Below are 25,721 nucleotides of genomic sequence, written 5' to 3'. Positions count from 1 at the left end.
ATATTTTCGCATTAACTCGAGTTATTTCATTTTTCCGGATTCGGCCTTGGATGTAAATAAATAAAAGGCAGAATGAAAGAGTCAAGTCTAAAGGCTTTCAATAGGAAACTGTAGTCCGTGACTCAGATTTTTTTGTGAAACCTTTTGGGAAAATTTGAGCGTATCGTTCTCATTTCCAGTTTTACGTCGCGTATTTTTTAAGATGTAACGTTTGTCTGTGTGCAATCTTTATTTGAATGGCGTTTTAAATTGGGTGGAACTACGTATATTATTCCCTTAATTTTTTAGTTTAATTATTAAAATTAAAATATCATTAGATAGAGAATTCACGAAATAAATAATACATTTTTAAAGTTGCGAAATAGTCATAAATCAATGTTGATGACGGGTTTACTTCCCCGCCGGTTTTTTGAAATTACATAATTTTTGAAATATTAAAATATTCAGTAGGTGAAGGGGAGTATATCTTCACAAATTATCTAATAAGGGTGTTTAAGTATGTAGAACGGGTGACACCTTAAAAATCGGAAGAGGCAATGCATACCTCTATATTAACGAAATTGTAAGTTTGGATTATTGAGGAGGCTTACTTAATTCTGACGAAACCCTACCGGACGTGAAATTCAGAAATTCATGGTGTAGGGTCCTTTTCTCTTAATCCTGAGCACTTTTAAGCATAGATATCAGCTGGGCTGTCGAAAAGCATCCACTGAATTGAACCAGAGATTCTCAGCCCAGTAGGTTAACGTTTAATTCAGCGGAATAACATATCCCGTAATTTCGTATCTAGTGAAGTTTCTTTGCTGTTCTTTAGGTAGCGTATTGTGTACCTGTTTTTAAGTGTTTACGTAAACTAAGTTAAGTCAAAGGAACTCACAGTAGATAAAATAAGAAGACTAAGGTGTCATTATTCATCTGGTTGTAGTAATATGTACTATTACATATACATACTTATGTCCCGTTAAATCTTATGTTTATTGCTTTGATTTTTTTTAATGAATATATTTGATTGTTAAACTTACCAATATCTCTCTAGCAATTTGGAATAACTTACCTGAAAAGAGAAAATGAACATATTAGTCAAATGTTTCACACATGGTATTAGTCTGAAACTTATTTTAAAATTTTGATATGCTTAGAAAACCCTCTTAACCATTATTAACCCTGCCTGCCATACGATAACAGTGTTATCTCTCTATAAGTGTAACTGCATATGTTTTTTGTCCCATTTAATTTATTACATGCTTGAGAAAAGTTTGAAGCATCGAATATATGCTTATTAGTGTACTTGTACATTACATAATCGGTAGTAATGCAAATTCTCTCTTCCGACAGATGGTTTTACAGATACGTTCGAAAACGTCTGCTAAGTGTCCTTTATCATGTTTTTGGGCTCGTGAATTTCCGTTATTCACGTCTGTGACCTAATTTCGGTATTCTGATAATAAATCCTATAATATTCCTTTAATGCATACTTCACACTTTCTTCGAGAGAATTCCTCTTTGCCGCGTTAGGTATTCGGGGCTTCGGCCTTCAAGGTGGGATGATACCTATCCATATCAACGCTATCATCAGCATTTCATCGGACAATTGTCAGCAGTTTTTTAATATAGCATTTAAATAATAAAGGGTCATGTGTTTCACAAAGTATATTTAGCCGTAAAAAATAATGCTGAATGTACCGAAATGACATTATTTTAAATTATCAAGTTGGAGAGCATAATAATTGCATTAAGTGCGTGAAATCTAGAAAAATATCGTAAACATTTTTCATACTTGTGGTTTATTTAAGTGTCAATATTTATTTCTTTTATTCTAGTAGATAAAGCCATAATATTATTCTTGCTAAAGAAGACTTTCATTGACTGTTTAACCTATTATTCTAAAATTGATCGGTAACAATTCCAATTTCATAAATGGAATATTATACTGTCTGAAATATTGCAATCATACGTACGGCCAACAGAAAACGTATATTACGGAATATAGTTGACAAGTAATTAGTATATTAAGTCAATAACATATGAATTAATTCAAATTCTTTCAAGCCTTTTGTCAATCAACTTTATTTGAATTCATGTCTAAACTATTAAACGAGTATTTCATGTCTTTTCATCTATTGCCTTTACGTACATGTATATCGCCATCTTTCCAGGTTTTTAAAAATCCATTCTTCATCTCCATGGCAAACTCGTCAGTTTCCCTCTCGATTCTTTTTTTTTCCAATCCTCAACCACATGCTACGCACTTGACCAACTTTCAAAAATCCATAGAATATACCCGAATAAAAAGCTCATTCGGTTAAAAACTATAATGCATTCCAAACAATATGCTACGGGGTTTTCCAAGGAACAGATCAGAGTAGTGAGCAAGGGAATAAATGTTCATGGAATTCTATATGGGAGAGTAGTTTTTCTTAATTGATTAGCTTCTTTTCTTAATTACGAGATTATTAATTTTACGGAAGGTCCAAAGATCATCTGGACAAAATCATTATATATAATCCTCATACGAAATACCTTTTTAATTGGTCATACTTCGTGAAAATGAAATAACTCATCCTTCCTTCGGTCACGAGTCCGATCCCATCTCCACGCAATTTTCAGATAACGTATCACGTTGTTACTGAAACATCAGGTTGAGTATTAAATGGAAATATTGTTGTTAAATAATTAAATCCAACCTTTTGGTAGTTAACGATATTCCATACGTGCCAAATAAACAGGTTTGTATAGTTTCTCTTTAGAAATCAAGACAATAATTACTTTCGCATGCACAAACAATTTTACCGTAATTTATTTATGAGATGTCTTTTAACATTATGATTTTTTATTCAAGATAAAATACAATTCTTGCTTCTTGATATGTATCCATTTTTTAATATTTCAAATTCTTCCCTTTGGGATCCCTCGTGGAACTTGTCAAATTCATGCTCCTTCCATTTTCGCCTAATTTATGGCGAAGCAAGTTGCATGCATTCTTTTAACCAGAGAAAAATTTGCATTCCGCCATAATACAAATGCATTATTTTTATGCCTCGATGGATGAGATTTCCTCCTCTACTCATCAAGCCTTGTCAGCTTTTACGTTGCTGTTTCGATCGCGTTTTGTTTATTATCATGAGAGAGTGTTAAAGGTATTTATTAGGAAATTCAGTTTCAGTTCTTTTTCCATGTGTAAAAGACTTGCGTTCCAACCAGTTGTGTGAAATTCTTCTTTTTCAAATAATTTATGCTCTCATTTTAAATTTGGACACTTGTCATCAACATTCTAAATGTCTCCAGTTTGCAATATTGCAGTTTTTCCTCAGTTGTGTAAATTCATTCTGATTTCAATTAAATAGGATTGATTGAAGCCATTATTTAGTTTTTTACTTGCGATAGAAAATATGAATATTGCCGCACAATCTAAAGTATGTGCTCGATTGATATGAGTTTGGAAAAAATTCACTCCGTACAATTATAAACATTTCTTCTTACGGATATTTCGAAAATAAAATATTTTCATCAAATGTTATGTCGGGTAGTTCTGGAAAAAATTCAAACTTATTTGAAGCCTTTAACATGTGCGAGAAATTTCAGTATATCTTTCCATTCAAATATGTTTTGCCCGTTCTTTTCATTCCTTACGAATATCAGTCTTTTATATGAAAACCCACCTGGCAGTACATGAGCTCAGACATAGAATCTCGATATAAACAATCCAGTCAAAAAAAATAGTGAAAAGACTTTGGAAAACTACAGGGGTTATAAAGTAAGAACTTCATTCATACTTTAAAACTTGTTCACTAAATAAGAGTGAAATAATTCCAAAGACATTAATATTTTTGTGACGATAAAAACGAATGTGTCCGTCATGGGTTCAGGAATTTCTTCCATTCCTCTCGTGATATAAAACAGGAAACCTGTTTTGCCTTTCCGTGCTTCTCGTTGAATCCATTACGACGATACAGGTAGAGAAACCAATGAATATTCAACGTCCGCAATAACGTGACTCTGCCCGTATCCACCCTTATTCCTCTTTATCCCGCTCAACCCATTTCGTTTCCTCTACTGCTGAAAGAAAAGAAAGGAAAAATAAAAGAATTCTGACGATGCGGCTTGAGAATTTGGGTCGGAATGGTTGGACAACAATGGGACCGCAGGGAGCCTGGAGGAAGAACCGTCAGAGGGAGAGTGTGGATGGGGGAAGAGAGCAAGGGGAGCGTTGCGGGAAGCAGTTGACGGAGTCAGGATTGACAGCGGTCGGGAGTTTCTGGTGCCGACCGACCGACCGGCAAAACTATCCTCCTCCTCCTACTCCCTCTCTCTCTAAATCCCTTTCTCTCTCTAAAGTCCTTCCTTCCTCTCAGTCTTCCCCTCCCTTTCTCAAACTATCATCAGTCTTCCGTTACATTACCTCTCCTCAATTCGTTCCTAATTTTCCGTTTTCAGCACGCCTTGCCCTAGGACTCATATGTACTTGAATTCCATGACAGATATGCGACTCTATTTTTCACTCTTTCCCAGTGTTAAAATTTCTATTTTAAGATAATAAATACAACTTCCCAAGCTAGGGGGGGTCGCTGGGAAGGTAAATCCGAGTTACACCTGCGGTTGCATTAAATTTTCTTAGACATTTTTGGAAAATAAAATTATTAACAATTTACCTAACGACTCTCCTTTGTCCATTTAAGTCTAAGCGCTTTGGGGATTTTAAGGCATGTTTAAAATTTCGTGATTTTTTACGTACGGAAGCCATTAAACATTGCCAAATCATCTTCAATAATAGATCTTCATATACTTCAAGCTCCTGAGTATATCCCCTTATTTTCCTTTGTAAGATCTTTTCAACTGCTCAGCAAGGAGCTCAGATGGCTTCACACAATTAACAGCACCGAGGTTTTAACGAAAGAGTTGTTCGAGGTATATGCATAAGTGTGACTGCACAGTCGAAGCGCACTGCACAACAAGACCGTTCTCTGCACGCGGTGATATGTTCAACCGCCCTTATCGTCGTCTAAACTCCCAAATTACCGCTTTGTGCTTACGCTGCTGACAAGAGCTCTGTCTCTTCTGCGGCTCGGCACCTACCGTATGTCTTCACTCGGTACTTGTTTCCGTATTTTTAGCATAGTAACATGAAATTTATACGACAATGTGCATTAAATGAGTGTAGTTACGATTCTTATTATAATAGATAAAATACCAACAGAAATGTGATCATAGGAGTGTTTCTGAGTACGATAAGTCTCATCATGGCTAAATAAAAGCTTAGACGAGACAATATTATTATGAAATAGTACGAACGCTGCATCATTTTAATAAAATGTGGGATACATGTACTAAAACATGAAGTTTTTATTAAAAAATGTGATATCTATGTATTAAGTTCTAAATGCTTAAGTATTCGATTATACACTCAAAGGAAACAAATATTGACGACATGATGAAAGGTTGTTATCGACTAAATGGCAAATCAAGGAATATTTTTCCAAATTTTTTTCCGGGTTATGTATCCTCTCCTTTTCTGGCGTGTATAACTGAAATTGACCCACTTATGAATGTTATCTAATTTAATTTCCCTGAACACTATTTGATGATTAAGTTCTGTTTTACGTCAATTCTTGTTAAAACCCGATTTTTCAAGTGCGGACCGTTTTCTTCCATCTTCATTTCTTGTATCATTTTGCTGTGAAACTAAGTCTTATTTATTTGTCGGCTAAACAAAAAGAGTACAATTATTTAAAATTTGTACAATTAGGTGAAACGTAAACGATTTCTATATCTACCGAACCGAGTGTGAAAATGGCAATTATTGGATTACATAAATATTTTTTTAATTTTAAAACACTTTAAAATATATGTATTCCTTACTTTTTCCGTCAGAGCGAGATTGTTCAATTGGGAATTAAGAATCTTTATATTCTGTATCTATGGGGAAAACAATGTTTGTGACTGTGAATTACTGTGTTACTAATGAGGCTTATGTTTTCGCCGTCGGTGATATGCTGCAATAACGTAGAAAGCAGGAAGAATATCCATGAATAATTTGCTGAAGCTTCAAGGCTTAAAAAATATGAGGCATACACAAACACACGCAGACAGCTTGCTCACCCTTTGCATCTCGCGCGTCGCTAGGCCCTAGTTTGTGCCGCTGACGTCAGCAATTGTCCTCGTGGCATTCGGAATAAGAGAGGGGTGCGGTAAAAATACAAAGGCAAAACTCGCCAACGCCAGGTAAAAGTAGAGCCGTTTTCTTTCTCTCCAGTATCGGTCGCGATGAAATATACATCACCGAGTCACATTTCTCCTCTCCCGGCCACAACTCTGTTCCCTTTAATTTTCATTCCCTAGACTTTTCCTCTTCCTCACTCACATCCCCTTTGGCCGCCCACGCCCAAAATAACATTTGAAAAAAAAGGAAGAGCCTTTTAAAAAACCTCCTCTTTTCCTGCCCAAAAATCTTCAATTAACCCTGTTAGCGACGTATTTAGCCTCATTCTTTCCTTTACTTTGCTGACGCATCCTCTTTGAACTAATTTCTTCTCCCTCCGAGGCACTCTCTAATTAAGGAAGTCCATTCTTTGTCCTGCTGCCGTCCCATCCAAAACGGCTTACCGTGGTCCACAGCTCCTTTTCACGAATTTTCCCATCTCTTCATTTTACTTTTGCGCAAGTTGAGGCGGACAGGCTCATATTTGGTTGGATTTTCGTTACCATGACGCCTTTCCTGCATTAATGCATTCCATTCTGTGCCAATGGAGCTTATCCTGCATTGCTGTTATCATTCTTGAGAAAAATAAAATAGTTAAACGCCTGATCCGTGTCAAAAGTCAACGGACAACCTACTCTGTCGTTATTCTTTTCAGCGTAGAGTCCGTCTTTATTCTCAATCGGGTGACTGACTTATTGCGTAAAAAATGTCAGCCCTTTTCTTTTTCACACTCTTAGCCCAGGTTGAAATTCTATTTTCACGTCCATTATTAATTTTTTGAACTGTTTTGCGACTTATTTATCCCTTTAGGCTTAGTTTGGGGCACTATTGTTTCCCGTCGGAGTTGTTGGAGATTACTTTCTATCCTAGGACCTTTTATTATATCAATCTCTCTTGTTTTCATCTGTTGTGTTTGGAAGCAAATATTTTATTGCCATAAGCGATAAACGTTGATATAATCAATTTTATTCCCCCTACTCTTCCTTCATTTCATTTTTCTTTGCATATAACTCCAACTTTCCCTCGAATTTGTAATCATCATTTGTTATTTCACCTGCTTCGTCAGTATCGACCTGGATACACCGCCAAACTCTGCTGTTTTTCATCTTTTCCTTTTCTCTTGGAATAGATTCTTGTTTTTGTTACCTGTTATCGCCCATTATTTTACCCTCATAAGCTCCCTTTCCATCTCTCTTTTCCTCTCCAGAGACTTTCTTAGTCATCTCCTCCGCCTCCTGCTTCATTCTCACTCTTTCTCCCTTGGCGTCTTGCGTATTTTTCCCACGCCCAAGCCTTGATTAAAACGGATTACGAGTTATATGAGAAGTCTGTGGCTAAAAGTTTCCTGCCGCTAATGATGTGTGCGTAATCTTATGCCCCACTTTTCCCTCAGTAGGCCCGATTACGTCGGCTGGGGGAATGAAAATGTTAATGCTTTCCAATTTGCTCCCAAATTAAGAGGGTGTGTGTGTATGAGATGGCGGATAGGGTGGAGAGAGAAAAGGGAAGAAAAGGAGAGGGTTAAACGGATGATGAGGGGGTTAGAAGGGAAGTGAGGAAGAAAGGAATTTTGGGAAGGTGGGATTTCCGGTCAGAGGAAATTTGTGCGGGGAGAGGAAAGGAAACGATATAGATTTTCGCTGAAATTTGCCAAAACTCATTAGTCACGGGTTGTTGCCCATTACGGTTTTTTTGTGCCTGGGCTTACTCCTCAAAAGAATTTAAAAAAATGATATTTCCATAGTCCGACCTTGATAGTTTTAGAACGAATATGACGAAGCGATTAAGGTCGGTATGCTCAAGAACGATGAAATCTCTGATGCGTTGTGAGGAGAGGGAGAGAGTCAGCGTAGGGAATGTTGAAATATGATCGAGGAGCACAAATCTCCGCATGTTTTTCGGCGGGAACTCATTACTGAGTTCCTGGCTCCGGTTGTGTATGGTTGAGGAAAAATGTACGAGTATCGTATATCCTTCAAATGGAAAAATGCCAATGCATTACATACATGAAAGCTTCCTGTGCAGTATTAAATTTCTTAATTGGCATCCGTGTTAAGGTATATAGTATTGGGGAGATTATGCTTTGAACATTGGATAACCGGAAGCTAAATAATAGGAAAATAAATTTGAGGGCTCATTAAACATTATCCATAGTGATTTAATTCAATTAAAATTATAAAGAGAGAAAGGAATAGGGTTGGTTTTCTCATTTTTATATTCTCACGATAGACAATTAAATTGCGATAAGTAATTAAAACGTTGTCAAACGTTGCCAGTATATTTTTGATTAACAAGGCCGAGTATGAAGTTTTACTCTCCCTTAATGCATCATTAAATAGGCATGTATGTGTTTATTCACGAATTTATGTGCATGTTCAAATATATTTATTTATTTATGTATGACTGAATATTTATATGCAAAATGCTGATGCGCTAGCACTCTTGCCACTCGCCCTCGTTCGCGTAAAGGTGTACATATTTTTATTCGAGAATGTTATCAGAACATTTTCTCAGGGTAAATCGGAGACCCCACTCCTGACGCCAAGGGCACATAATGTTTAGGTTGTCAAAAGTAAGCTCCAAGTCCGATTTTTTGACAATATCGCGATGGATGACCAATCACCTGCGAAAAATTTGGCTTCTCTCGTTACATCACGATGAACTTAATTGATTTAAAATGAAAAATTGAGGCAAACAATCACGTTTCCCTACAGAGGAATAGGCAATCCAGAGTCATCTCTCAATCAATGAGAACAAATACAGGGTGAAGCAGAATGGACTTCCTAATTGTACGGGTCAATTGTGAAAATGTCAGCCAAGATAGTTAAAAAAGTTTTTATTTCTGAAAACTACATCCAATGTCAGTTTTTTCCTTAGGTTTTGAAAATGATTTCATTTAGGTGACGACCTTGGTGTTTCGAAAACTCTTCTGAGCGTATCTTGCGTTATTCCAGCGAAGACATCTGTAATTACCTCCTTAAGAGCTTCCAAGGTTCTTGATCGATCTTTGTAAACCTCAGCTTGGAGATATCCCCCTAAAAAAATCACATAGGCTCAAATAAGGGGAGGTAGGGGGGCCTGGAATATCTCTTCGTAAGAAGATCAGGCGGCCTGGATATTATTCTTGCAGGATTTGTCGAGAACGACGGGCAGTATGAGCCGTGGCCCCATCCCGTTGAAACCAAAAGGCTTCTGTATCACATTCCTCCCCATACTCTTCCATTTTTGGGGGTAAAACGTTCTCGAGCATCTCACAATAGCGCACCGAGTTCACATTTACAGCTGAGCCTCGAGATTTGAAAAAGTAAGGCCCATTAATGCCTGTGGAGGACACTTAGCTCCAAAATTTCACTTTGGGGCTATAAATTGGTCTTGGGTGAAGATTGCGAGTGTTGTCAGTCGCTCAGTAACGAAAATTTTGCTTATTTACTGAGTCGTAGAGGTGAAAATGCGCTTCATCGCTAGACCACAGCGCCCTCTGCGTCGCCAGCACACTATTATTTTTCTTAAAGAACTTTTCTACGACAAAGCCTCATTGCTCACAAGACCACTGCATGGTAAATACTATAAATGACGTTGTTTTCCCCAGCAATCCAATTATTAACCTGCCTGCTCTTCAGTGATTTTTTAAAACTAGGGATTCCAATCTGTCTCACTCTCTAAATGAAATGAATAAATACTATAAAAGGAGACGTTGCAGGCGTGATGTGGTGGAATATCATAATTAATTAAAAATTTGCAATTTTCCACAAAATATGTTGTTGAAAATTGCCAATTTTTAATGAATTAATACTAGTTCTCTCTATCAAAAAGGTGATCGTTAATCAAATTCTTGCGTTTTTCACAATTCTACCAGATTTCAGTTGGTGAATTATTATGTGATTATTAGTTATTCAAATAGTTTTATATGTCTGAAGAAGGAATACGTAAAGGGTGACTGGACTAACTGGATTCCTCCGATTTAATGAATGACACCCAAATAACTTGCTTTGAAATGATCTTCGCCTTTTGAATCCACATTTTATGTGTGTGTAAAGAAACTGTAATAACGCTGGACGTGTATAATATTACTCATGGTAATCTTCTCAAGAATTTGGCGTGAGAGTTTTTTTACTGATATTGCTCTGTAGTTTTTGGGGTCCTGTTTATTTCCTTTTTATGGATGAAGGTGACATGTAAAATTTTCCCCTTTTTCGGCATTTATTACTAATAGGTTCATTTGTATCTCCGAGTACGATTGAGTAATCATTGTATACGAATTCAAAAGATATGTTCGAGGCGTTAACTTTTGACTACTCTTTCTACAACTACTTTGCTATTTTCGTCCTTTGGTCTACCCTGTCAATGTCTAGGGTAGGAGAAAAATGCCTCCAAATTTTCGCCACATACTTTTCTCATTATTTTTCTTATATTTACGTAGAGCAGAGACCAAGAGCAGTTTTTTATGTTACCTAGTTTGAGCATTTTTTCAGTTTTCAATTCTAGCTATTTGTAATTTAAATGTTCCCTCTATAAACGTTGTCAGCAATGTTCCCTTTCATGAATGGAGTTTCTTCTTTTCAAGCGCAACACCGCCGTGTATTGGTGGGATAAGTCACATTACCTAATTCCCTGCAGAGAGTGCTTTTTCCTCCAGTCAAATTCCGTTCGGTCATTTGACATTGAAGGTTTTGGTAATACTCTACGTTATTCCGACATTAAGTTCAAAAATAGATAGATAGAATATAGGAGTGATGGAATTACAAAAAATAATATAATAATTAAACAATGGATTAGGTTTAAATAGAAAATAATTTCCTGGGGAATGATAGTTGTGCTGAACGAATGGGAATTTCTATGGTTGAGATGATGATCTACCTTTGCATTAATTTAAGTTCCCATACATTGCTTACTTCGGCAATATGTAAATCACATCTGCCTCTCTCCATGCCTAGTAACCACAATTGAGTAAAATAATTCCGCAATTGATAGAAACACCTATTGATTGAGTTTGCAATAATATTCATGTAACAATGTGCAGTTAATTATTAATACTAAAGAATTCTAGAAAATGTATTCTATTAGCGGTACTTTTCAAATGCCATGCTCTATAATTAGTAATACGCTCCGAAAAATCTAATTTCAAGCCCATACCTTGTCAAAAACTATAAATACAGTGTTGAAAGCATTGTTTTGATTCAACAATATAAAAAGTCTCCCAGCCATTGCCGCACAAACAAACAAAAATGCATACATGATGGAAAAAAGAGCCAGGGAAAATAGGTATGAAACAAATTTGATGTGATAGAGAGAAATCGCAGACATCAGAAAAGCCTTGGAAGCTTTAGCAAATATCAATAGTTTACAGATCATGCTCTCTTTAAAGTCCTAAATTCCCTTGAAATAGTGACTGAACTTCCTGAAATATGGCACTCGGTGATCCTGTCTTTGTGTGAAAGGGAAAGGTCCTCTTTAATTTACAGGGAAGAGAGATAAGACTGATACGACGGGAACACAGACTAATTTGAGTATAGAAAGCTAGTAAACTTGGCTAATAATAAAGAGAATAGTATTTTAATGGGAATATTTTATGTATTAAATGGCTGGGTAGAGATGTGGTTGATTTGATGATGGCTCTTAATATAATAACTTCCAAGATATAATGAAGTAAGCAAGGATGCAACCACATTCTTCAAATCAAGGATAATCTTCAACGATATTTACCCGCCTTTAGCGCATTCATGCGTAGTTAAAATCCCTGCACAGACCTTTTGGAATGAAAATGCTTTCATAATATGCGTCGGTAATATCATGGCCAAAAAGTATCGAATAATGGAAGGATAAAATAAGAAATTTAACAAAACGCTTTAAATTAATAGGCCTTTTTTATGTTTCATAATATACAGTATAGTTACTTCATAGCTCACCGAAATTGACGTAAATCTTTATGGAGAGTGAACATTGTGTTTATCATAAATTTTCGGGGCAATATACAAGTGGCAAAAATGCTGTATCCATGGATATCTTGAGTATAATGTTGATCGACCAAAATTGGTTCATAATGGATAATTTCAATGTTTGAGAGGTGCACAAATATATGAATAGAATAAGAATGTTTAATTCTCTAGAAGAATGCCAGTTTAGGTCACTTGGTCGTAGATGGAACATTTTATATTTTAATGATTAAAGGAAAAATGCTCGGTGTTCAAAATTTTCGTTTATCTGTACTTTCTATGGACGCAGCTACTCCAATGTGGAGCCCGAGCCACTTAGGTATGAAATCGCACTTATCTGACCGAACAATGGTCGCACAGAGTTATGTAAGCCCCGAAAATTTCGATTGTATTATCTCGGTAATACGCTATGCATGTATACCTGTATCTCGTAAATAAATGCTTAGCTAACAGAAGGAACACTACGCATAGAGTTAATGCAGTGATCGAATATGTTTGAGTAGCAATTTTTCCATAAATTTTGATTTCAGACATTGAGGTTAGCATGCTGACGAATTTTAATTTAAAACTTTTAGTATCAAAATTAAATGAAATCGTGAGTAGTTACTTCTGTTGGAAAGTTTTTTGACGACTCAAGTTTGTAACTACCTTGGAGCAAGACGGCAAAGGGGGTCGAAAAAAACTGTTTACTATTCATAGTCTGGTAGCGTAATTTGTGACTGTAAGCGACGAGGGTAGTGGATATTAGTAGTGGGAAAGGGTAGAGGAGGTCTATTTGGAGTTCCGTAATGATTTTCCGGCAAATATCGGTCGCAGCGCCGCCTGGAGGAACGCGCATTTCCTCCCCGCCCTTCTCTATGTTTGCGTGATGGGACTGCATCCGGGGAATGGGTCAAAGTCGGGTCACATGAGGGAGAGAAAAATACCCATGAGGCGAAGGAGAAGGACAAACAAAAGGAACCCTCGGTGAGTTTATGTGCTTTTGCGATTTCTCCGAGGGAATACTTGTGTTCTTCGGGTGAAATATTTTTATGCCCCCAGATCTATCTCGCCGCGATTGGATGAAGCGTATGCGGAGTCATATCTGTCTTATAATTTCTAATAACATTTATTTTCTCTAAATTTCCTCTTCGCCGTAATACAGTGAACATTATTCCACTTATGTCTTTCTTGTCTAATTTTTACATAAACGGTGCAAACAGTTGGAGTGATTGGAAACGATATGACTGACGCAATAGTCTTAGGAATGAAACGAAGAATGTATGAAACATTGCAATAGTACCCTTAATTGGTAATACATACACAATATTTTGTCAGCTAGCTGTCACGCCAATCCGAATTGAAAAAATTTAGAAAAAATTGGTCGAATGAAAATATTCGTTTACTTGCGAACATATATGCATATTCATGTATAGGGTCGTATTTACGCATGCATTCCTCATGTCCTACAGGCGCCCATCAGGCGGATTTCGGGGTACTGCTGAATGTATACGTGTAATTGTAAAAGTTATCCTTTCATGAGAAGAACCATTCTTTCCGGTATTTCAATATTCATTTCACGATTAAGTATTGACTTCAATTCTTAACTCCTTGAATTATTTAATTAAGAAACTGTTTCTCTTTCGTCTTAAGTAGTTTAATAGGTGTTAGTGTGAAATTAGAGCAAGATTAAACATTTGAATACCACCGTCTAAAAATGGACATCTTTGACTCCTTCTGAAAAGTAATTGAAGCAGAAGAAATAATAAATCTAAAACCTCTGTTCAGAAGATTACGCCACGCTCAGTTATTAAAAAAACTCACCCTCTTATCGACTCAAAAGAGAGAAAAACGTAGTATCGTATGATGTTTTTAAAAGCAGTTTAATCATCACTGAGGGGAAACAAGAGGATTTTGGAGGGAAGATTAGAGGGAGACAGTGAGAGGTGGGGAGATGAAAATTGCGGAGAGAGAGGAGTGGGGGAACAAAACGGCCGGCCCAAGGAGAAAAGGAGCCGGGAATAAAAGCAGAAAGAGATCGAGAGAGAAAGAGAGAGTTTTGGTGGGGTGAGTTGAGAGTAGACGAGTGGTCATTCAGATGAGAGATGCTGGGTAAGCGAAGAAAATGGGATACATGGGGAAAGAAATGGGATAAGGGTTAAGGCACGGACGAAAGAAAGGGAAGAGAGGACGTTGCACGGAAGGGGTATAAAGAGGACTCGTGGACAGTTTGAATGTGTGTTTTCCGTGGAGGGTGGCCGAAGGTGAGGTGGGTGGTGTTGGTGACGGAGGCGTTTGGGGAAGACTGGAGGACGTAAAGAGGAGAGGAAGAGAAGGCGAGGGAGAGAGGACGGAAGGAGCGTAATTAGGACGGCAGGGTGCCAAGAGGGAGGGTGGGCGATGGGAGTTGGAGGGAGGGGAAGACTTTTGAAAGTAGTGAAAAGGATGCAAAGCGGCTCGACGACGACTCGCCATGAGGGAGCATGAAGATTGAAGGGAGGCGTCGCGAGGGGGGAAGGGGAGGTGAGGTCGACGGGAAAGTGGGGACCAAGGAGGTTGGGGTGGCGGTGGGACTGGCTAAGGGGGGACGGAAGGAGATGAGCGGGAAGGAAAGGAGGGCTGGAGAGGGAGAGATTTGGGCGGGAAGAAATTAGCGGGTAACCTGGATTAGGGACATGAAACAAATAATAGAAGATCTGAAAGCGAAAAAAATATATTAAGACAGGAAGAGGTTAGTCGATGGAAGAGTTGAGCGAAGAATTGCTCCAAAGCAAATGCTAGGATTGATGGTCACGGATGATGATGAGAGGACAGCAGAGGCACTCCAGCAGTGGGGTAGGGATTTTCCTAAGGGAATAGGGAGGTCGCGGGAAGGGGAAGAATAGGGGAGGTTAGGTTTCCGAAAGAATGGAGGTGTAGGGCGGGGAAGTTGGAGTGAGCGGGATGTACTGGGTGGGTGGGGAAGCGAGAGGGGCAAGGGCGTCGAGGGAAGAACAATGCTCCAGTCTCCGTCCTCGTTAGCAAGAGTGGGCACCGAACGACCGTCCTCCGCTCTTCCTCCCGATTCCAGTTGAGGGGCCGGGAGCGTTGGCTGTGAAGGAGCAGGCTGAGTGGAAAGGGGAAGGAAGGGTGGGAATAGTGGCGGGAAAGGGCAAGACGAACGAGGGGGCGGCGTTGGATGGGGACGGAGTCAGCAATGGCTAGTCGCTGGTCTGGGAGGACTTGCTACTTGAGAGAGGAGAGAAAGTAGGAAAGGGTCTCTGCGGAAGAGTCTCGGAGGAAAAAAAGTAGGCAAGCAAACTTTTAGAGATGCTGAGTAGAGCAGCTGTAGGACGCTGGACGACGGGAGATGAAATGAATGCATTTCCCCGTCGGTGGTTGGTGGGAGGGCTGGAGGAGGAGAGGAAGTGATGAGATCTGCCGCAAGTAAGGAAGTAACAAGATGAAAAGAGAAGGAGAGAGGTGCATCCAAAGAAAAATGATGGACAGTAAGGGAAAATGAAATTTTCAAATATCCATTAAGTGTTGATAAGTGACAATTTAAACACTTAAATTTAATTTTTGCCATAGCTTGATTTTCATAAATCAGTAACCCGAGTGGAACTCCGTCATGGCGTACACTGTGATAACACTGAACGACAAACGTATTGTAATTCGATAAATCCGTCGAGGATGATTTTGATGCGTGTACTCATTTACTAGGTATTTAGCCGTTCATCTCCTGAGCTTTATAAAAATTAATTTTATCTTTACATTCGAATTTTGTTAAAATATTTCTCGTTGTTTTTTCAAATCGTTTTCTGGGCATCTCATGGCGTTATTATCAAGTTATTTATCAGACCAAGCATTAGGATTAAAACTGTGGCTGATGCATGTGATCAATTGTATTGATTTGAGTTTAAAATATTGTGCATAATTTAAGGGAATAAACTGTATTTTTCCACTCTTCTCGATATTTGTTGGTTAAAAACAAAAAATTGCAGTATATTTTTTCGTAACTTTCCATTAATCGGAGCCAGACACTGCAACTAATAATGCGTATATCGTTATTTAAATGTATTTACCGATTCAGCAATATTTAAATAATAGAATAGGAGCAGTTTCTTTATTTTATTTTGGAAAAGATAAGATAAAATGGTTAACCAACGATGGTGAAACAGAAAATGCTATGGTTTCTACCATCCTTAATCATGATTGAAAGAAGTATTAGGCACATTGCGAAGGTCAAGCAAATGTTTCAGTACTCCATACATTACTGTATGAAGGGGAAAGGGGGAAGAGAGAAGTGAGTAAACAAACACGACTGCTAAAGAGACAACCAGTGTACAGGGCCCAGTGTCGTGAAAAAGAGAGAGAATGGGAGGCAGTAAGAGACGAAAAGCGGAAGATTGGACGTGATGGGAGTGTAGTTAGGTGGAAACCAGTGGAATAGAGTGCAAAGAAAATAAGAAAAATTGGCTAGCTTCCTGGCTGAGCACGGGTACTGAGAAAAGTAAAGGGGGGAAGGAAGAGAGGATATTTTTGAGTGGCTGAGAGTGGCGCAATGGGAGAAAGCCTCGAGGGAAGGGTGGACGATGAGAAAGAAGACGAGGCCGAGAGATAAGGGATGCGGAGAGTTGGGACGGGGGAAATTAAGAAAGAAAGAGTGGGGCGACAGGTGCAGGAAAAATGAGGGAAAGTGAGTGGGGATGCGAGTGCGGGGGATGGAAATGGAAAGAGAACTTTTTTGGGGAGAGTAACATAAAGGGAAGTGAAAGAAGAAAGAGAGGGAGTGAAAAAAAAGCAATTAAACGCAGGTGGATGAGAGCGGAGCGGAGGTTTTGGGCGGGGAATTGGGCGAAACGCAGACGGCGTGCGGGAGAGGGGGACCGGGAAAGGAATCGCATCAGGTCGAGGGAGGTTGGGAACGGAGAGAGAGAGGATGAGTTGACGCCAAGATTCTTCCTTCGAGGAAAATGGTCGTATCATGAGGATTGAGAGCATCAAAGAAAAAAATATTAATAAACCTTCTCTTGGGATTAAATTTCCTCTTTCAACTCTTTAGTCACGGTTAAGATTAAATTTTGTAACTAATTTGGCTTATTTGACATTTTTCATTATAAAATATGTGGAAAACTAGTTGTCGTTTTCATTTAATGATCATCAGCATGAACATGACTATTTTAAAATGTGGCGAGTGATGTCGCATATTTTAGAAATCTCTATCGAGAGCTTCGTATATTGCAAATTCTTTGTCAGTTTTTCATCACATTTACTTTCAGCGCTTTATTCAGATTTATGGACTCGGAATGAAGGACAAATAAATGCAAGAATGTTCCCTTGGCAATCAAGTAAGATTAATTTTTATACTGTGGTAATATCGTTAGTGTCAATTATTTCTTGTAATAACTAATTTTAATAAACACGTTTAGTAGTCCGCATGCAAATTGCTAACCTAAAAATATGTAATTTTGGTGAAATTAAATAGATAATATCTTAAAAGTTAACTAGAATCCTTTAACAATAATGAAAATTATTTTATAAGCGAAATAATTACATATATTTATTGTGAAATGAACTGGTAAGGTGCATTTCAAACATCGTAGACAATTATTTATTTTGAACTAAGGAATCAGATTTATTATGTAAAATATTATGGTTTCAGCTCCAAGATCACTTCTTTAAATATAAATATTAGCTAAGTATTAAAAACAATTTTTTAATATAAACCTATGTAGATTGATTGTTGATGCCTTTATCTTTGAGGTTGTTATTGCCTGTGATAACTGTAGTATGACTACATGTAGCATTGGCTCATAAATAGAAATTGATAGGAAATGGGGTAGTTATTAAAAGAGTCTCAGAGTGTGTATGATTATATCAACCATTTTTGAAAATTAATAATGCTATCTGAAAGTAACTAAAAACTGAATAGATTTTCATTAGTATTTTATATTTTGGCTGGTCGGCCAGTATAGGTGTTTTTATACATACACTTCCTAGACCGAGGAGATATATTCAGCGGTGGAATGCCATTGACCCAGTGATATTTCAAACTCGAAGCACCTCTATCATTTAATTTCGAAAGCTGGAGTAATGGCTTCTTTTGAACCTTTACTTCATTAGCTTATTATTCGATGAATATTAGTATTTCCATCCTCAATGGCGTAGATGTCCCTTCATAGATTCACCTAATATAGCTGGAAATGATTTAATATTATTAGAGTATGATGACGTATAATTTTATAAGGTCTTGTCGTACAGCATTGAAAGAATATAGAGACTTTATTCTTGTTCTAAGTCATGATTAGGAGCAATACTTAAACATTAATGTATGTGATGTTATTTGAGATTATAAATTTGCTGTCTTCACCCCATAAGTAATTCAGCGGGGCATACTTGTTTGTTAGGGCAGAACATTTTAATATGCAGATTGACAACGGAAATTTTGTAGGCCATCGAAAGAGGGAGAAGGGATTGGATCCTTAACAGTCTTCGAAACTTTGTCCTCGTCAATTCTGAGTTGGAAACGTAGTCCGCCGTTATGGATCCTTAGTGTGCGTCTTCCCAAGGGTGTTGTAGAGGTCGTATGGGGGTCGCAGTAAGGACGTCAGTTACATCCATGCTCTAAATTTTTCTGGTTACTGCCGTTATTGACTGTTTAATTAACTGGCACTTAAAATATACCCTTTTGGCTTTGAGGTTATGTGTAAGGGGAGCACGACAGTTAGAAATCCTTTCTCGAATGAATCGTCACTCAGTTTTTAAACCTACCCATTCTTCATTAGTACTTACATACATCAGTAATGGTTGTGCTAAGAATTACTCGTCGTAGACTCTCGGTAATGTTACCTTAAATGATATCTTGGAAATATTTTTCGCATTTATTGTGTGTGATTCTAGTTATGCGCCTAATGCTGCTCTATTGTTTGATGAACCTAATTAGAAAGAAGCCTTTACAACGTAGTAAAGGCGAAGGGGGCCTCGTTCAGCTTGTTCAGGGGAATATTTATATAACCTTTTTACAATTTATTTCAATATTAATCGATTCCCGTAATTAAATTTTTACTGTTTTTGATTGAAGGATTTGCTAATATATTTCGAACTGGGTAAATAAATTTCGAGGAAAGTCTTAGAGTGTAGGGTAGAACGCTGGGTTATTGACCGAAGGGTCCAGGTGAATACCAACATATTCACTTAAACCATGTGATCTATCGGTACCAGATTTCCGTGGGAAACCTCAGGCCGCATATGGAAAGAAACTGCCCTCCTACCCTAAATATATGACTTTCACGTGCCTTATAGGGTTTGCAATTAGCATTAGGCGGAGTCTTCCCTCACCTATCAAGCCAACTTCTGGCTTTGATTACTGTGATTTGTCTTCATTACTAGACATTTTCTATCTCCATTGAATTATATTACCCACCGTGATATGGGTCGTGGATAAGTCACCAGTGTTTCGGTTAACTTTGATCACATAAAGAAATTTGGGGTAAAAGTAAGTAATAATTTATTTTGGAGAAATCCAAATGGTTTTACCTATTCCGTGTCTCTGCCTTGAAAACCAATGACTGTGCGAGGGGACAAAAATCCCTCTTCTCGATTTTTATTCTAGCTGTTTTACCTTTGTGGTCTCAATGTGAGGACAGACTAATTTTCTCTGAGTCTGTATTAAAATCCTACCATTTGTATTTATTCATCAGACGCAGTCATGTATATAATCTTCATACTTCCAGTGGGTCTCATCCCCGGTTTATCAAGAATCCTTGAAATTGATAATTGTTTAATACTCGAAGTAAATTCTATATGATATAATTTTAACGTGTTATTTATCCTCGCCTTCAAATTTAGTTGTAAATTTGTCAAGTAAAATTTTGGAAAGATATGTTTCCAATTGATCGCTTTACTAATATTTTCAATGCAGTGCCAATTTAAGCCAAATGTATTCTCCCCATCCGCGGTCAGTGTGGTTTTTAAGGCTCTTTTACTTGCACCGTTGTACTTTAAGTTATTAGTACGCTTAATAGGAAGTTTTTCTATTAATACATATACTACTGTCAATTGCACCAGTTTTAGGTGCAGATCTTATAGGTGACATGAAAGAATAAAAATATTGAAATCGTTTGACGCAGTCTCGTAAGCTATAATGTTACTTATGGTCCAGTTGGTGACAGTATTACTCAGTAACTAACCAATTGCTGCTGTCTGTATTATAAATTAACGCAATATCCGAATTTTAATGGGGAATGGCTCAGGTTATGGCAGTACGACTATTCAATGTTTTCATTCGCTTTTTGTGTGTGGCGTAGTTGAGAATGCAGGGGTATGTTTTTGTATTACAGCCAGTATAATAATTCTTGCCTGACTTTATTTGTAAGAATTGAATTCCGGATTTCATTAAACTAACTTTTCTTCTCTCAAATCATAAGTAAGGCTCAGTACTCACTAGTTTTATTCTCCATTCTCCACCACCCAAGTAAGTATCGTTTAGAGTTGAGTTAAGGTAAATCTTCCGTCACCCGAAATATGAAAATGGAATGTCATTTCTTTGAGGATTTGAATAAAATTCCAGTTCGCTGCTACGGAAGTAATTAACCGAAATGCTGGACTTGATAAGTGATTGTCAGAGCTCACCTTCTTCATTTCTTTAGTGCGTGATACGCTTACTTAGAGTTGGGGGTTTAGTTTACTTGCTCAGTGCAACTTTTAGTTTCCCACATAGTTCATGCTTAACTGAGAGTGTTCAGTGACATCACTAGAACTTCAGCCCCAGACGAAAGCCGAGAGCTCTATCATATAGAGCCACCACGCCACTCACTAAAATATAAATAGCTTAAATTGAAAATTTCCCGCAGAGAACTCTGAAGAAACCCGAAAAAAGTGACGGAGTGTTGGGGAAAAGTGCAATTAAGACTTAAGAAACAATGAAGCGGGAGATAGGGACTTGATAAATGCTTAAAAGGGTTAAAATAAAAATAGTAGATTCGAGTTTCGTGCAAACAAAGAAATTCCGATAAGGATAGGTCTCTCTACTCCATGAATTATTCATTTGCAAACTAAGAGCCCGTCTCTCTCCCTTGGTGTACAGGAGAGTACGAGGACGTCGGAGAGATAGTGAGTGATGCATTGTGACAAAGGCTTTCCTTCGGAAGTCCGTCCTCTGGGAAAGGCGTTGGATACTCTGACCTCGCCACCGGTGCCCTTAAACGAAATATCTGAGTTAAGCATCAGACACAAGTGTGGGGTAAGTAAAAACTCTAATGATAAATTAGTGGAACGCATTTATAATTGATGTCTTTTACGGGTATGAAGTCCTAGCGAAAGTGAGCACAATTTAAACTCGACAAACAATGTAAATTATCCTCGGGGAAATTTGTCACATAAGCGAAGGATATTTTAAATAGCTTTTGTTGGTAAAATTCTCTATGGCAAAAAATATTCAGAGGCAGTCCGAATGAATTAAGAACAGTCAATTGTAATTGGAAGGACGTTATGGTCTCGATGAATGAAAAAATGAAATGGAGGAATGAGAGGAGCCATGTTGGCGGTGGAACTTGGGAAAGACGGGTGGAATTTGGATTGAGAGGGTGGGTAGTAGAAGGCTTTAGGCTGTCCGAGGACAGTTGCGCGCGCGCGGAAAAGACAGAGAGCGCAACAACAAGCGGTGTGTTTCCCCCCCCCCTCCCCTTCCCTCCCCTTCCCTTCCCATCCCCTCCCCTCCCATCCCCTCCCCTTCCCCTCCCCTTTCCCTTCCCCTTTTTCTTTCCGCCGAACTTGTTTGTGCATGTTTTTTTTGGATTTCTTACGTTCCCTTCCCTCTCTCCCTTTCCGCGACTTTCGGGGGTTTTGGAATGAAAAAATGACGACCTGAAAAGGTCGGTTTATTTCCAACTTATTTCAACCAAAGAGAGGTAATGTTTGTATGCTGCAATTGCTGTCATTATCCGCGAAGACGTGCTACAAAGGGTTATTGCTCATTCAATAGTGGCAGCACAATGCATCGTGTAATAAGAACTGCATGAAGGCCAGTTGCGCACAGTATCCTTCGATGGCACCCTTGAAAGAGCTTCGGGCATGGTTCAAGAGAGCGGATTTGGTGCAAGAAGTCCAACCATTCACCATCAGTTAAGTACTCTAACCCTTCAGGGAACCTGTTGTAACACGTCGTCGGGTAATGACAGGAATTGCAGCAGACGAACATTAACTCTTCGGGCTTGGACCCTTTGTGGGCCCTCTGCCATCTCTTCAACTGGAGTCTCCCCAACAAATGTGCTTTGCCGCCAAGTGACCGTTGATTTAGAAACGACAAAACAGAGTCTCTGCGGTTCATATGTGGGCGACTGCTCGCATCCATGGTTGAAATAATAATGAGCTAAATGCTTTGTCAAAAAAATTCTATAACGCGAGCACGGAGGGAGGAAAAAAGGAAACCGGAAAGGGGAGGCAGGAAACTTGCTAACCGCACTTGGCTGAAACTCTTGATGCGAACACTTTAAGGAGGCTAACTTTCATCATTGCTTGTATTTCATATTTTCGAGAGAAATAATTTTACAATTGGAGGTGAAGGAAAAAGAATTAGGAAAAAGAACAAAATTGTTTAAAACCAATTTATTTTATATAAACAATTTAAAGAATATACATTACAAAAATGATGATCAATTTAAACAAACACTATAGGTGAAAACATTAATGATATTAATTAATAAAATTCCATTTATATTAAAACAGAATAATTAACAACACTGAACACCAGCCTTTCCGATGCTTGTTGTAACACGCAAGGGATGCTTATTTAAACTGGAACGGGAGATCAGGATTAAGAAATAAAACACATTATCACACTTTTTTCATTTTTATTTTATCTTTTTTCATGTACAAAATAGTTATGTCACTTTGGGGAGGGGCGCTCTGTGATTCCAAGCCGCAAATGAAATAAAGAAAAAAAGGAAAAAAACATCTTTTACAATCAATGAATTGAAAAGGTTACATATAATTTGAATCTAGTGATAGTGAAATGTAGATAGGATAGTATTACTTATATATCACTATATATGGTCTGTTTGTTTTGGAAATTTACATCGATTTAAAAACATCCAAAATTGAAAGAAGAAAAATGCCATGCAAATAATTACTCGATCAATGAAATGGTCAATACAAGACTGAAGTAAAAAGATAGTACATACCAGGAGAGGATAACACACCGGGTTCCGTCCCAGGTAAGGCTCCATTTTACCTCATTGTTATTATAGGTTGTAATGTCGCCTTCATTTTCAAAAATGGTTGTATATCTTTTGGGAAGCCAAATCTTCCGTTTGGCTTCTCCTTCATATTTAATCAATCCCACCAACCCCTCCCCGTACCTCCCATTAACCTTTTCCATGCTCAAGATGAGATATTTTCTATTTAGGTCTAATTCTTCTTTTTTTAAAAATGCGGGGCTGTTTTTGTTTACTCCCACCAACAGGCTGTTCAACTTGTCCATCTGAAAGGAATGAAGTAATTAGTATATATTGTTACATCGGCAAATTGTATTAATAATGAAAAATGAGAAAGGATACCTTACCTTTCAATTGGGGGATTTTTTTAAAAATCGGCGTGACCTGTTCGAAGGAGGAAGATAAAAATTAATGAAAGAAATATGAATAATAAGTAATAATTTTCTAAGGCACGTCATCTTACCTTTCCCTTGTCTTGATTTACTTCGAATGGCGTTCAGGGCGACACCCTCTGGATATATACGCGGAAAAGAGCGGATGTTTTCATGAGAGAACCGGATGGATTATATGGAAAATATTGCCAATGTGTCTAGTTTAAGGTTCGTTACAGAAGAAAAATATTTTTTTAAAACGTAACGAAAATATTTTTTACCAAGTGGGAAGGTCTCTCTCTCTCTCCCTCGACGGAAACGTGATGACATAACTCGACGGAAACGTGATGACAAAGCGAATTTGTTTTTCCAAGCGGACGAGCGCTAGCAATTCATTTCATAGCATTGACGCGAAAGAAATGGACGCCCCCCAAATTGTGTTCGATCTTTACGATAGGGAAACATTTGGTTATAAATTGAATCAACGAAAATGGTGGGACAAAGTGAAGTTAAGATGGCTTTGTCTTGACGCTAGACTTCCGTTGGTATGCGTTAACCATATACGGGCCGAACGGCTAAGAGAATGGGCAGAAAAAGAGGAGGATAGGAAGGATAGCCTGGAGGCGAGAATAAGGAAAGCAAAAGAAAGTAGCGCGGTCGCGGCATTCCAATGCTAGAGGTGGAAGGATAAGCTTGTGTTCGCTTGCGCTGTTGCATAAATGGAACAAATTAACATAATAAAATTTGTTTCACGTCTGTGATTCCTACCTCATGATAAATAAAAAAAGCATACATATATATATAAAATCGAAAAAACCGATATATAGTAAATAATGTGGTCTCGAAAAATGACCACCCTTAAAAAACCCCAGTGTGCATCATGCAATAATACATAGGCCTATGCGTTATAATAAAATTTTTCTAGAAAAAAATAAAAACTGCAATGCTAAAATTTTAGCCTTCTTAAACGCGTACATCCCCCCAAGCGAGAGGAGTCCTCGCTCTCCATATCTTATCTCCCTCGTGGTTTCCGGCTCTGCGCTCCCGCCGCTGTCTGTCCACGGAAAAATGTTTTCCTTTCCGACTCCTCCCGTCTTGTGCTGCCGTAAGTAGTGCGAAGCCGAACTAAAATATATATAGTTTCCGCTTCGCCCCCCATCAGTCGTTTGCTAGCATTCCACGTCCCGGGAGTAGTGGGGGTGTTTGTGAAGCAATGGAGCAACAACTTTGTGACGTGTGCTACACATATTATCAAAATTTGCAAAGCCACCAAAACTCCGATGTGCACCGAAGGCATGAATTACGACAATTTGGCGGTGAAAATCGACCATTAATCGAACTACAGTCGGCTGCGCAGAATCGATTGAAAACATATTGGGTGAGTAGAATCGAAGAAATATCCGATGTTGTAACATTTTTGGGAGCAATCAAAAGCACAATCAGGGATAAAATAACCGAACAACTTCGAAGTAATCCATTGAAAATTAATGTAATTTTAAAATGCCGATTTGTTAAAGATGAGCAATTCGATGATCGATGTTTCAAAACTAAGAACGTTAGAGTGTTTCAGGCCGACGATGTCGATGAGATATTAGATTTATTGTATTCAAAACTATTAAAAGAAAAAAGTGAGCATAGCGCGAAAGGGAGTGGATGGATTTTATCAATGGTTGAAGGGTTAGAACTCCGAATAAATAGATACACCCCTTTGGGGGGGGGTCTACATATATTGAACTTCCAAAGAAAATCAAAAACACCGAGGCTGTAATTAACGTAAAAAATACCGATTTGTTTTGTTTTAAATATGCAATTTGGTCGAAGAACATATGCCTACACCCGGAAAGAGTTTCCAAATATAATACCGAAGCGTTCAGAACCGGTTACGATTGGGATTGTATAAGCTATCCGGTAGAAATCCGAGCAATTACAAAATTCGAAAAAACCAACAATATTTCGATTAATGTTTTCGGTTTGGATGAAAAGCAAAATGTATATCCGTTGAAAGTAGTCGAGCGAGAGTTTCTAGACCACAGAGATTTGCTATTTT

General features: G+C 38.0%; 1 protein-coding gene and 1 long non-coding RNA gene across 2 annotated transcripts in view; both read right to left on the bottom strand.

Moving 5' to 3' along the window:
• LOC139689965 (discoidin domain-containing receptor 2-like) overlaps window positions 1-25,721 on the bottom strand; it is a 654,793-nt gene that overhangs the window by 495,380 nt on the left and 133,692 nt on the right. The gene's annotated exons all lie outside the window — the stretch shown is intronic.
• LOC139691002 (uncharacterized) lies at window positions 22,931-23,764 on the bottom strand. The gene is made up of 3 exons (XR_011701553.1): window positions 23,651-23,764; window positions 23,271-23,569; window positions 22,931-22,995 (listed from the first exon to the last, which is right to left on the bottom strand). It is a non-coding gene; the product is annotated as an uncharacterized lncRNA (long non-coding RNA).

This window comes from Hetaerina americana, unplaced genomic scaffold (genome assembly GCF_022747635.1).
Source record: "Hetaerina americana unplaced genomic scaffold, ioHetAmer1.1.p SCAF_3, whole genome shotgun sequence".
NCBI lineage: Eukaryota > Metazoa > Arthropoda > Insecta > Odonata > Calopterygidae > Hetaerina > Hetaerina americana.
The sequence above is the reverse complement of the archived record's forward strand: the minus strand, read 5'-3'. Positions and strand labels throughout refer to the sequence as shown.